A 12,557-nucleotide genomic window follows, 5' to 3' on the forward strand; every position below is an offset into this window, starting at 1 on the left:
GGATATCAGCGTCAAGTTGTTTAGGAGTGGATACGCCAATGCTAGAGGCGCATTTATTGAAATTGTTATTGTTTTTGCGTCTTCTGCGAGGATTTGATAGCATACATAGTCGCTCTGATAGATCAATTGACATCTTCTTGAAAATAATTTTATTATCGAGCCATCCAGCTTCCACGGTATCGTTACGATCTCCGTCTGGTTATTTCGGTTAATTATAGCAAGTCTTTGAAAAAGGGAGAATTCAATGGAATTTAGGATAGGAATTTTTATGGTATAAATTATGGAATCATGGATAGTTACGACTGATCCCCGAGCAAATCGAAAGTCTAACAAATTATGATAATGTGATATTAACTCTTTTTGGGAATAAAGTTCTAATAGATGTGTCTTTATACTTAGTATTTGTTCATGGGTTAATATTTCCAAATTAAATTTTTCATTTATGAAAACGAATGATCTTTTTATTTTCCCTAATAGATTTAGAAAATGTTGCTCCTGCACAATAAGAGTTACAACTGTCTCAATTAATTCAAATCGCGTATTTTGATCATTAAGAGTTTTCATAAGATTCCGTAAGTTTTTGTTAATTATTTCAGTATTGCTATTTATCGTTCTGCTAATTTGATTCATGCAACTTATAGATTTATTCAAAACCGAAATATCTTCATTTTGTTGTTTCTCAAAATTTTCTAAATAATTATTAATCTTTTCTAAGTCATCTGAATCTGGATTTCCAAATATATATTTGATCGTCTTTCCTACTCCATTTATTAATCCTCTCTTTCTTCTTCCACCGAATGGTGCTATCTCCTGCAGATCTTGATAGATTTCTTGACATAATAATCTTGCTTCCATTAATAGACTTGAGTTCTTGAGTTCTTTTCTTGAGAATAATATGGTGTAGTCAGTCAAAATTCCGCCATAGGTGCGTTTGAGCGACGATGTGTTTATGAAGAAATGTACGTAATGATAATTTTCTATAATTCTTCCAACTCCTTGCTGATAATCAAAGTGTGTCGCATCAGGATTAATTTCATCACTTTTTACGGTTATCGTCGAAATGGCCATAATCATCGCCATCCCCAGGATCGTCATCATTTTCCTGCAAAGAAGAAGTTTTTCTTAATCTCTTTGCGCTCTTTAGATTGTAACGACGTGGTTGTCCGTGTATATAACATTCCAATGAGGGACCTTGTTGTTTCTTAACTAATAACTTTTGATAACGGGGTGCGATTTTATTTCGTTGCTGTTGGTGGGTTTTAACATATACCTCTCTACTTTCCAACTCATTATTTGAATCATTAGGTAATTTTTGTTTCTCTTTCTGTCTTTTATACAATTCGTCATAGAACGGTAAAATTTCATTTTTCCGTATTTCATTATATTCTTCGGTTATGTCGACTCCAGGTTCGATGACATGCTTATGCAGTTCCTCATATGGTCCATACAGTAGAGTAAACGGTGCAAAATTTGTTGATGAATGAATGCTCTGATTATATATTAGGATTGCTGTAGTCATATGATTCTTTATTGTTTCTCGAGGATTTTTATCGACTAAAATACTTAATTTTTCTCTTAAAGTTGAATGTAATCTCTCTATTGGTCCATTTGACGTGTGTCTATTGATTGTAGTTTGATGATATTCGATTTTGTGTATCCGACAAAATTCTTTAAATACAGCGGAGTTAAATTCACTCCCATTATCCGTAGTAATTTTATCTGGGAAATTGTGATGTGATGCGAAATGCCTCAGTTTGTTTAATACTGTTATAGCATTCCCATCCAATAGATGATAAGCTTGAGCGTATTTCGAAAATATATCAATAATTGTCAGAAACTTTTCTTTTCCAACATGAAAAACGTCCATATGTATGTGCTGTAAGGGCCTATTAGCGATAATGGGTCCATACCTTCCTGTTTCGTAAGGCTTTCTCTCATATTTGTGTTCTAAGCATAGTTCGCATTGGTTAATATAGTTTTGTACGAGCCTATCCATATTTAGTGTATATAACTCTTTCTTAAAATGGGCTATTGTCTCTTGAATTCCATTATGGGTTCTATTATGATATTCTTCAAGTTTCTTCAAAAAATTATTTTTGTCTATTACGGGTGTATAAGTGTTAGTTTTAATCAACTTTAGTTTTTCATTGAAATGTTTTAGCAGTACTCTGTAAGCGATCATTTCCAAATCATCATTTGTAAAGTAAATCCCGTATTGTTTGTCTGGTTTTACGTTTTCATTTAGAAATTTTAATAATTGTGTTTCAGCTTCATCCTTGTTTATCTTTACCATATACTGAATCTTGAGCTTATCTTTATTTACTTTCACATTGTAGTCCCTTCCCGATTTTATTATAATGCTATAATTAAATGCATGAATATTTTTGTCTGTTATAGGCAATGAAAACACTGGATCTTCTACAGCAGTGTGAGCTGTTTCTAGATCATCGCCGGGGCTCTCGTCCACTTCCTCGATTCGGCGCGATGTTATATCCGAGACTTGAGGAATCATTGAAAGTGAGTCATCATTCTCTTCCTGATTATTTATTTCTATTCTGCTTAAGGCGTCAGCTACATAATTTTCACTTCCTTTCTTGTATTTAATCTCATAATCATATTCCTCTAATTTTATTTTCCATCTAATCAAACGTGAATTTGGTGTTTTTAAAGACCAGAGCCAAGTTAGTGGTTTATGATCTGTTTCGATTGTAAATTTCCTCCCGTAGATGTATGGTCTAAAATGTCGACACGCCTCGACTATAGCTAGTAGTTCTTTTTCGATGGTCGAATAGTTTTGCTCAGCTGAATTCAGGGTTCGTGAAAAACATGATATGAGGTGTTTATCTTGCGATAGAACGCTACCAATAGCGACATTTGACGCATCAGTTGTGACAGTAAACATTTTTGTGAAATCTGGATAAGCTAGTATTGGTGCATTGACGATAAATTCTTTAAGTCTATTGAATGCTTCTATATATTGTCTATCCTCTATGTTTATTTTTTCTTCCTTTTTAAGCGCTTTCGTTAGTGGTTTTGATATTCTAGCGTAGTTTTTTATGAATTTTCTATAAAACCCTGTTAATCCTAGAAACGCTTTAATTTCTTTTTGTGTCCTTGGGTTGGGATATTTTACGATGGCCTTGATTTTATCTGGGTTTGGTTTAATTCCTCCTGGTGTAATTATATGTCCCAAAAAAGGTACTTCTTTCCTTAAAAACTCACTCTTATCTAATTGCACTTTCAAACCGTATTCCCGAAGTTCTTCAAATACTAATTTTAGATGTTGTAGATGTTCTTGGAGAGATTTTGAAAATATGACTATATCATCCATGTATACAAAGCAAAATTTGTGTAAATATTTTCTGAGAATTTTGTCCATTAATCGCTGGAATGTAGCTGGTGCATTTTTTAAACCAAAGGGCATACGACGGTATTCGTAGTGTCCATTTTCTACTGTGAATGCTGTCTTCTCTACTGAATCTCGATCAACTGGTATCTGATGGAATCCTTGTGCTAGATCTAATGTTGTAAAATATGCGCATTTTCCTAAATTCTCTAAAATATCGTCCATTCTCGGCAATGGGTATTTATCCTCAATGGTTTTATCATTCTACTTACGATAATCAATAACCATTCTCCATTTCTTCTTTCCACTTGCATCTTGCTTTTTGGGTACTATCCAGACAGGTGATGAATAAGGTGAATTACTTGATTGAATAATTTCGTCATTTAATAATTTTCCCACTTGATCTTGAATAACCTCCTTCAGGTGATATGGATATTTATAACTTTTGACATAAATCGGATTTTCGTCCTTTGTCCTTATTTTATGTGTGACTGCATTTGTGGCTGTTAATTTTTCACACTCATTATAGAAACAGTCTCTAAATTTCTGACACAAAGCTATAATTTTCTCCTTTTCCTCTTCATTCATGTGTTCCGTTCGGATTTGCACTTTTGTCTCCTGATGATTGCTCAGTATAACCATTTTACATTTATCCGGCATATTGTTTAAATAATTAATTTCAAATCTCGGTGTGCTAAATATTTGAGTTCTATAGTTAATATTTGCTTTTAAATTTTGTAGGTCCTTGTGACCTATTAGACAATCATATGTAGAATGCCAAGGAGCAATTAAAAATGTAATTGGTGTATTGTCACCTAACTCTTGCAAAATCGGAAAGGTGAGTGCATGTGTCCCTTGCGTTATTTTATGCAAAGATTTAATTTCGAATTTATATGGAAAAACGTAATTTGAAAATAAATCGTAGGCTACTTTAGGGTTAATAATCGATGATGATGCTCCCGAATCTATTAGTATTTTAAGCGATGGATTTGTAGTTATTATGTGTGGTAGTTCGGGCGAACTGCCTATGTTATTTAAATTTACTATGTTTCTTCGGTTGGATCGGAATCCCGTTGAAAATTTTCATTTTCTGAATTCTCTTGATTTTCATAATTGTCGTCATTCACGTTAATATCTTCTTGCTCCTCATTGTAAGCATCTTCCTCCGGTTGCTGCTCCTCTTGATAATGCAACTCTTCGGAAATGAAATTCGGTGGTCCGGTACTCCTAAAGAATTTATTCTGAGGGTCAAAATTATTTGACCGGTTGCTCTGATTATTATTTGGCCGATTGGTGTTTCTGGTATTAATCGACATCGGTGTCGGTCGATTTTGCTGAATAGGTCGTCCGAAATTATTTGCAAATGTCGGTACAAAATTATTTTGTGCAGTTGCGGGTCTAGGTGCAAATGAAAACGGACTTTTATTTGCTCCAGAGTTATTGAACGGACTATTATTTCTCTGATTCATAAACGGGCTTGTACCCTTTGAATTATTGTTTACATTATTGGTTTTTGGTTTACTTTCGCGTTGTCTCGCGAAATTTAAACATGCAGCTTGTTGCTCGTGATTGTCAAGCTTTCTGCATTTTATCAGACAAGCCTCTATATCCGCCAACTCGAAATGTGTAAGATGTGTGTGATACGGCTCTTTTATTCCGTTTATAAACGTATTTTCGCAACATTTTCGTAAAACCCAATCTTCATACTTATCAAGTTACGGTCTTGATTGTTTAAGTTTATATGTTCTTTTAGCTTATTTAAACGTTGTTTAATTTCATCAGCATACTTTTCATAATTTTGATTCGATAGTTGAAAACAAGAGCTAAGTTTATTGTATAGCAGGTCCTCCGAGCTGGGATCGCTATATCTATTTATTAAGAGATTTTTACAATCATTCCATGTTGCTGGATCATTCGCGACTATTAAATTTAAAGCTTCTCCGCGAATTCTTGATTTAATTAACGCAAATAGCGCTGTATTTAATGCTTCCTCTGCAGTGACTAAATTTTCAACAAATTTATCGCATGTTTGGAGAAAGTGAGAAAGGAGCTTTGTTCCTCCTTCATAAATTGGTATCGCGTCACGCCATATGGCTAATCTCAATTTAAATTGTTCCACTGTGATTTGCTGCGCCATTTTGCTCTCAAATCAGTCGTATTTAGGGATAAGGTAAAGATAGGTGAATAGGGAATTTCAAAGACTTACTCTCTTCTTTGATGATTCCAGGTGAATCTCTGTTCGAAGGTGGGCCTCAAACTTGACGTCCCAAAAGTACTGCGACGAAGGGGTTGAAACACCAGCCGCTTCCTCTCTGATGATTTCCGTCACGGTATTGGAGGAGAATCTCGATTCAGCAGCCTCGCAGTATCCTGTCCGCAGCGCCAGTTAAGTGTACGTATTGCAGAGCGTACGTAGATTCGCAGGTAAGTAATTAAATAAATTGAATATGAATTTGTTCAGATTTATTAATCCGTCTTTACAGCTTGGAAACCCGACAGAGACTGACTCGTTACCAGTGCAAGAGCCTTTTTAAAAGGTTTGTAACTTTGTTTGTTTAATCTTTCCTCCATTGTTCTCCATGCGTGCTTGATGCGTGCTCCGCCGTATGTGCCAACATAAACACCTTATTGTTGCAGGTCTCGAGAAGCCAAAGCGATCGATACGGCATGCAGAAGGCGATCGATAACAAGCGATGAATAAGCGACGACTAATACGGCTCATATAACTCGCTCCGCTCCATACCTCTCAATTCGAACTCTTCTTCAGCTAGCGAGTGAGGGAATTGTAGAGTTTCCCTTAGCTGCGCAGGTGCACAGGCACAATATTTATGTAGATGATGCGTTTGTAGGCGCTGACAATGAGTCTGAGGTCATTGAGATTCGGAATCAGCTGATTAAGCTTCTGTCATCAGCAGGTATGGAGTTGGGTAATGGGCGTCGAACAGTTCGGCTATCGTGGAGGATATCCAGGCGGAAAAGCAGAAAGAGTTTGCTGTCGAATGGGATGAGGCAGTTTCTGCTTTGGGCCTAAAATGGACACCATTGAGCGATTCGTTTCGTTTCGAGGTTAAGATTTCAGTTTCGCCAAAGGTTGTGTTAAAGAGATCGATTCTGTCAGAGATTTCAAGGTTGTTTGATCCACTTGGTTGGCTGTCACCTGTATTAGTCAGGTGGATTAATGGTATCGACTGGGACTCACCTCTCACAGAAGAACTTCTAGATTAGTGGCAAGCGTTGAGGTCTGATCTTCCTGACTTGGCTCAATTGCGAATTCCTAGTTGGTTTGGCTCTTCCTCGTGTTGTTAGTTAGATTGTTGAAGCACCTTTTAGATGGACTTTTTTTGAAGCCTGTATCAGTGCACTGCTGGACAGACTCCAAGGTAGTTTTAGATTGGTTGAATGGCCACCCATCGAGATGGCAGAGTTTCGTGGCAAACAGAGTGAGTGAGGTGATCACTACTCTGCCTGGGGTGCAATGGCGTCATGTTAAGTCCGAAGACAATGAAGCCGATTGCGCAACTCGAGGGTTTTCGTCGGAGCAGCTTCAGCAGTCTTCCCTGTGGTGGAAGGGACCTGAATGGATCAGGAATGATTGGAGGAAGTTAATTGATAGATTGCCCGTGGGTGTTTCGCCAGATGTAGTAAATGCACGGGTTGCTGTCGAGAAGATGGTTGATGAGAATCAAGAATCACAAGCGCTGTCTTATTTGGAGAAGTTTTCGAGTTTTCCAAAGATATTGCGGATTTTGGCTTGTGCTTATAGATGGCGTTCGAATGCGGTCAAGCCCAGAGGAAATCGCTGCACTGGTCATTTTACTGCTGAGGAGATGGAGGCTGCTCGTGTCGGTCTGATTCGTTATGTGCAAAGTCAGCACTACGAGGAGGAATTGCGGTGTCTCAGAAGTAAACAACGGTTGTCATCTCGCAGTCACTTGCTGTGACTTGTACCATTTATTTGTCCACAGGGCTAGCAACGAGTTCTTTTTCGCCTTCTCTAGTTTTCCCTTATATCTTATGGCCCCTTTTCTTGCTCTCGTTTCCAGCTGAAACCATTTCGTCTCCCAGTAAATTATGTGTACTGGTGTTTTCCCCTCTAGTTTAAGTATCTATTTTAGATATCTTCGCTGTTCTTTCTCCAGTTTCTCGTGTCCTTTTCAACAGAATATCTCTGCTCCATATTCCATTACACTTTGTACGAGTGCATCAAATAATTTCTTCGAGTTCTCTCTGAACAGTGCCTCTCCTATTTCCTTCACCGAACTTATTATAGCTGTTGCCTTGTCCTTCATTTTGTTAATTTGCTCCTCTTCCTTGCCGTTTTTCTTCATTGTGTATCCTAGGTACTCAAATTTCTTGACCACTTTTAGTTCCTCCTTTTCCCACATCAATTTCTCTTTTTCTATGACCTTCTTGAAACTTTTCAACTTGTTTTAGTCCGCTAGCTTTCGATGCGAGTATCATGAGACTGACCACAACTTCTTCCTTTCTATTATCACTCCGCCTTCTTGGATCTTTCTCATTATCTCTTCCAGGTCTGCCATCACTACATTGAATAATAATGGGCTTAGCAGGCATTCCTGTCTCACTACTTTATGCGTCTCGAAGCTTTCAAATGCTCCTCTGCTACCCTTACTTCGTATTCTGTTTTTCCATAGATTTCTTTACTCTTTCTTAAATTCTCTCACTCACTCCCAATCTCCTCATTATTCTCCATATTTCATTCCTCTTTATTTTGTCAAATGCTTTTCTCATGTCCGCGAAGCAGGCGTATAGATGTTTCAGTAGATTCGTTTGTCTCTCTGTTTTTAAATTAATGTTAAAATTTTCAAGATTAAAAGTGTGATTATAGTTTTTTGTGTGATCATATATAACATTCTTAATGGAACAGTCATCGCACACTGATTTGTAGACAACATTATTTTCAATATTTTTGTCTTTGTTATCCTTGCTTATGATAATTATTGTCTTCATTTGGCTATTAATTTTTGGATGTCATATGTTTTGAGTGCATAGCTAGTCTGCTCGTAAAAATCATTGATATACAGTAGGCAAACAACATTTAGTTTTTCATTACTGCTCGTTGGTTGTTATGGAAGAGTGTTTGATTTGATCGTAGACAATCTCTTCCGTACATACTTATTGACAAAATCAGTTGGATAACTATCGACGTGCAGTAATTTTTTGATGTTACAAATGTTTTTATTGTGGAATTTCTCGTTAGATTATTTCATTGCCTTATCGACAAGATTGTATACCATGGCAATTTTTTGTGGCATGAGATGTTGTGACATATAATTCAGGAATCTACCAGGTAATGTTGGTTTTGTGTACTAGTCAGTTATTGATTTGCCTGCATATTTTATCAATAGGACATCTAAGAAGGTTATGGAGTTATTGGTCTCGGTTTTATGTGTAATGTATAGTCTATTGTTGTAAGAATTGAAAATTTTAAGTTTTATCTACCTTATTACTTGGTAATTAATTAATACATGTAATAATGTCATCGACGTATCGGTGAGAGAAAATTGGTTTAAATGATAGTTTTGATAGGCATTCTGTTTCGAGATCATTTATAGCAATGACAGCAAATAATCCCGAGATTGGATAGCTCACTGGTGTGCCCATCAGTTGTTCATAACATTTTTCATTGAATTGAAAGTAAGTGTTCTACATAAGCAACTCACATGTTAACAAAATTCGGTCGGGAGGTATCTCAGATTTTTTTACAATTTGCGCATACCTTTTTTCAATACTCTTTTTGTCTGATGTTTTGTCAATATTCGTATGAGGCGACCTTACGTCTTCGCTAATCAAGAGGAGGTTCGATGAAACTGATATATTTTTTATTTTATCTATGAAATCATAGCTATTTTCTGCATATGAGGCAAGTTTTTTAGTATTACTTCGTAAAATTTTTAACAAATAACATATTAGCGAGGTTGTGTACGTTTGCGTGAACATTACTCTACTGTGTTTCTTATTAAAAAAGCCGTTGTTTTTCCAATCGTTCATAAATTTTTTAATTTTGCTTGTATATTTGTAATTAGATTTTTGGCTATTTTTGTGTATGTATTTTTGTCTGATAATTTGAGTTCAATTTTTTCGTTGTAATCGCCTTTATTCATCGCCACGGTGACATTTCCCACGTTACTTGACGTAAACATCATATCTGTGTTGTTTTTTATAAAAACCTTCAATTCTTAAAGTTTGTCTTTTAAAATTGTGTTTTCTATTTATATTTATACGTGTTTAGCTTTATGTCTGTTTTGTGTAATCTTATTAATTAATTAATATTTAATAAATTAAGTAAATATTAATTAATGACTGTAGTTGATCGCCGGGATATACATGGATATTACGAGATATGTCTCACTCCCGCCAAACGGCGGAAGAGAGTAGATAGAGGTGTTGCTCTCTCAGCTGTTGGGTTCCGAATTTGTTCGCTTGTCGACTTCCCACGGTTTATGTAATGTGCGGGAAATCGAGCGGTTTGTTGACAATTTTTCTATACCGACGTCACAATTTTGACGTCAATGGCTTTTGTTTTGTTTTCGTTTCAGTTGGTGTAATAGATGCGTGTATACCTCGCTGAGTTGCTGTGTGTTTTCTCTTTTATTAATGCCGTTCGTTTGCAGGTGGATGTGTACCATTTCAGAGATCAATATTTTACTTAGATTGGGCTCTTTATTTTTAATGTCAAATTTGTCAAAGTTGAATGTATGATTTTAAAAAATTTTTTTTAATTAAATTTTTTCAATTGACAATTAAAATTCAATCGTCAATTCAAATTTTTTCGATTGACGATTAAATTTTATGGTTAATTAAAAATGTTTCAATTGACGATTAAAATTTAAACGTTAATTAAAATTTTTAACTATAGATTAAAATATAATCGTTAGTTAAAATTAGTCTAATTCACAATTAAAATTTAGTTCTTAATTGAATTTTGTTCAATTAACGATTAAAATTTGATTTTGTTTTCAACTAACAATTAAAAGATATATTGGGCATTCCGCGCCAACTGACACAAGGCTTTACCCAAAAATGATTAGATTCACACAAAAGACATTGATCATCTTGATGATGTGATAAATGTGATTATCTTCATTGAAAATAATCCAAAATTATCAAGTAACACTCTCAATTTACTGGCCACCACTGACACTAATAAGATTATAGAAGAAGGATATGAATTAAAAAATGCTCATAGTAATTTGATTACAAAGTGTCAAGAGATATGGAGCTGTCTACGATCCCCTCAAAAAAGAAAAATTAACAAAGCATCTTGAAAAACGTTTAAAACAGCCTGTTGCGACGAGGTAGAATTCTTTGTATGATGCTCTTGAACAAATGTATGGTGTAGAAGACAAGTTAATGGAGTTTGAAACTCATGTGCTTCTTCAGATAAACTCCATCTTAATTGCGAATGATTTTCATTATTTGGAAGAATATTTATTTAGATTCTAATTGTCATTTCGGATACGATTTGCCCAGCTTATTGAATTTAAGAAGAAAGTGGGTGGAAACTAGTATTGATACTTGTCGACCACTTTTGAAAGGATTAATTTTGGCTCTGGAAAAACGTTTTTTAATATCAAGGATTGTGGCGAAGTAGCAGCAATTGCAGCTTTTACTCATCCCAGATTTAAACTGACTTGGTTACACTATTTAGATCAGTCATCACAAAATAGAGTAAAAAAGCTTGTGAAAAAAATTGTAGCGCCTAAAGCGACTGCGCCACCTCAATCACGTCCGAAACAAGAAACAATTTTTTCGATTTTGGAGAGCCTATTGTTAAATATGTGTTTTCTACAATTCGTCCTAGAAATGAAGACAAAACTGAATTATTTAAGTTTCTGAAAATGCTTACTAGTTCGAATTGGCTAAAAGAGTTGGCCAAATTTTCCACAGTAAAAAAAGTTTATCAAGATCAATACCGTTTTGCCTTTGTCAGCAGCTGTCAAACGTTTATTTTTGTATGCAACATTGCTAAACATGCCAAAAATGAATAAATTAAGCGATATGGAATTTGAAAAAAGAGTATTATACAAGGCTAACTCATCAAAAAAATATTTGTAAATAAAATGTTTAATAATACAAGTTAACGCGTGTTTTATTCAATTTTATTTGAAACAATTTTAATAAAGACTTATCAGCTAAGTTGCAAAGAATTATGTAACAACTTTGTCAGAAGCCAAAATTTGAAGAAGTGCCACTCGTTGTATGCCTTTTAAAAAATTTATTGCTGCAAATGCTTTTTGGGTAAAGCTTTGTCTCAGTTGGTGCAAAATGCCCCATGTATATTTTAATTGCAAGTTGAAAAAAATCAAATTTTAATCGTCAATCAAAAAAATTTGAATTGACAAATAAATTTTAATCGTCGATTTAAAAAATTTTAATTCACGATTAAATTTTAATCGTCAATTCAAAAAACTTTAAGTAATGATTATAATTTAATTTCTAATTAAAGCCTAATTGAATTAAAAATCTAATCGGTTATCTGCAACCCTGTCATAGTGCAGAGAGTTTTTAGCTCGCGGTGGAAAAAAGCGAGATTTGTACTGATTGAAAAACCGAAAAAAAAAGCGGATACTGACAATTCCTATAGGCCACTGAGTCTTTTAGACACAATGGGAAAGACGGGGGAAAGCATTGGTTAACCCGCGAATACTAAGGGCCATACGCCAAGCGGGAGACCTTTCCGATAAACAGTATGGCTTTAGAAAAGGGCAATCCACCATAGGGGCCGTTAGATAGGTAACAGACACAGTAAAGAAAGTAGAAGAAGATAGACACACGACTAGAGACATTATGATTCTAGTAACGTTAGATGTAAAAAACGCGTTCAACTCGGCAAGATGGACCGACATACTTGCTGCCTTAGAATCATTCCGTATGCCGCGATACATTATGCGTCTTACGAAAGATTATCTGAGGGACCGGGTTATTTAGTATAACATGAAAGAAGGGCGCAGAAGAAGACCTATAGCTGCAGGAGTAGCGCAGGGTTTGATTTTGGGTCCAGACTTCTGGGGTATCTTGTACGACGGGCTTCTAAAATCGTTGGATACGCAGACGATGTGGCCGCGGTTATAACAGCACGGAATGTGGGCATTGCGCAAGCGAAGTTGAACGCGATCATAAGCAGAGTGCTATGGTGGATGTTGAACAACGGATTGATTCTAGCGCTTGATAAGACCGAAGTTGTCCT

The 12,557-nt window shown here is 35.6% G+C and overlaps 1 protein-coding gene and 1 long non-coding RNA gene across 2 annotated transcripts in view; one reads left to right on the plus strand and one right to left on the minus strand.

The window, feature by feature from the left end:
- Window positions 1-12,557, minus strand: part of LOC100117795 (ATP-dependent DNA helicase Q4) — a gene marked incomplete at its 3' end in the record, with an annotated part of 242,903 nt that overhangs the window by 54,958 nt on the left and 175,388 nt on the right. The gene's annotated exons all lie outside the window — the stretch shown is intronic.
- On the plus strand, window positions 2,408-6,034 carry LOC116415853. The gene is made up of 4 exons (XR_004226408.2): window positions 2,408-2,517; window positions 5,574-5,770; window positions 5,830-5,883; window positions 5,984-6,034. It is a non-coding gene; the product is annotated as an uncharacterized LOC116415853 (long non-coding RNA).

Source organism: Nasonia vitripennis (genome assembly GCF_009193385.2).
Source record: "Nasonia vitripennis strain AsymCx chromosome 1 unlocalized genomic scaffold, Nvit_psr_1.1 chr1_random0005, whole genome shotgun sequence".
NCBI classification, from domain to species: domain Eukaryota; kingdom Metazoa; phylum Arthropoda; class Insecta; order Hymenoptera; family Pteromalidae; genus Nasonia; species Nasonia vitripennis.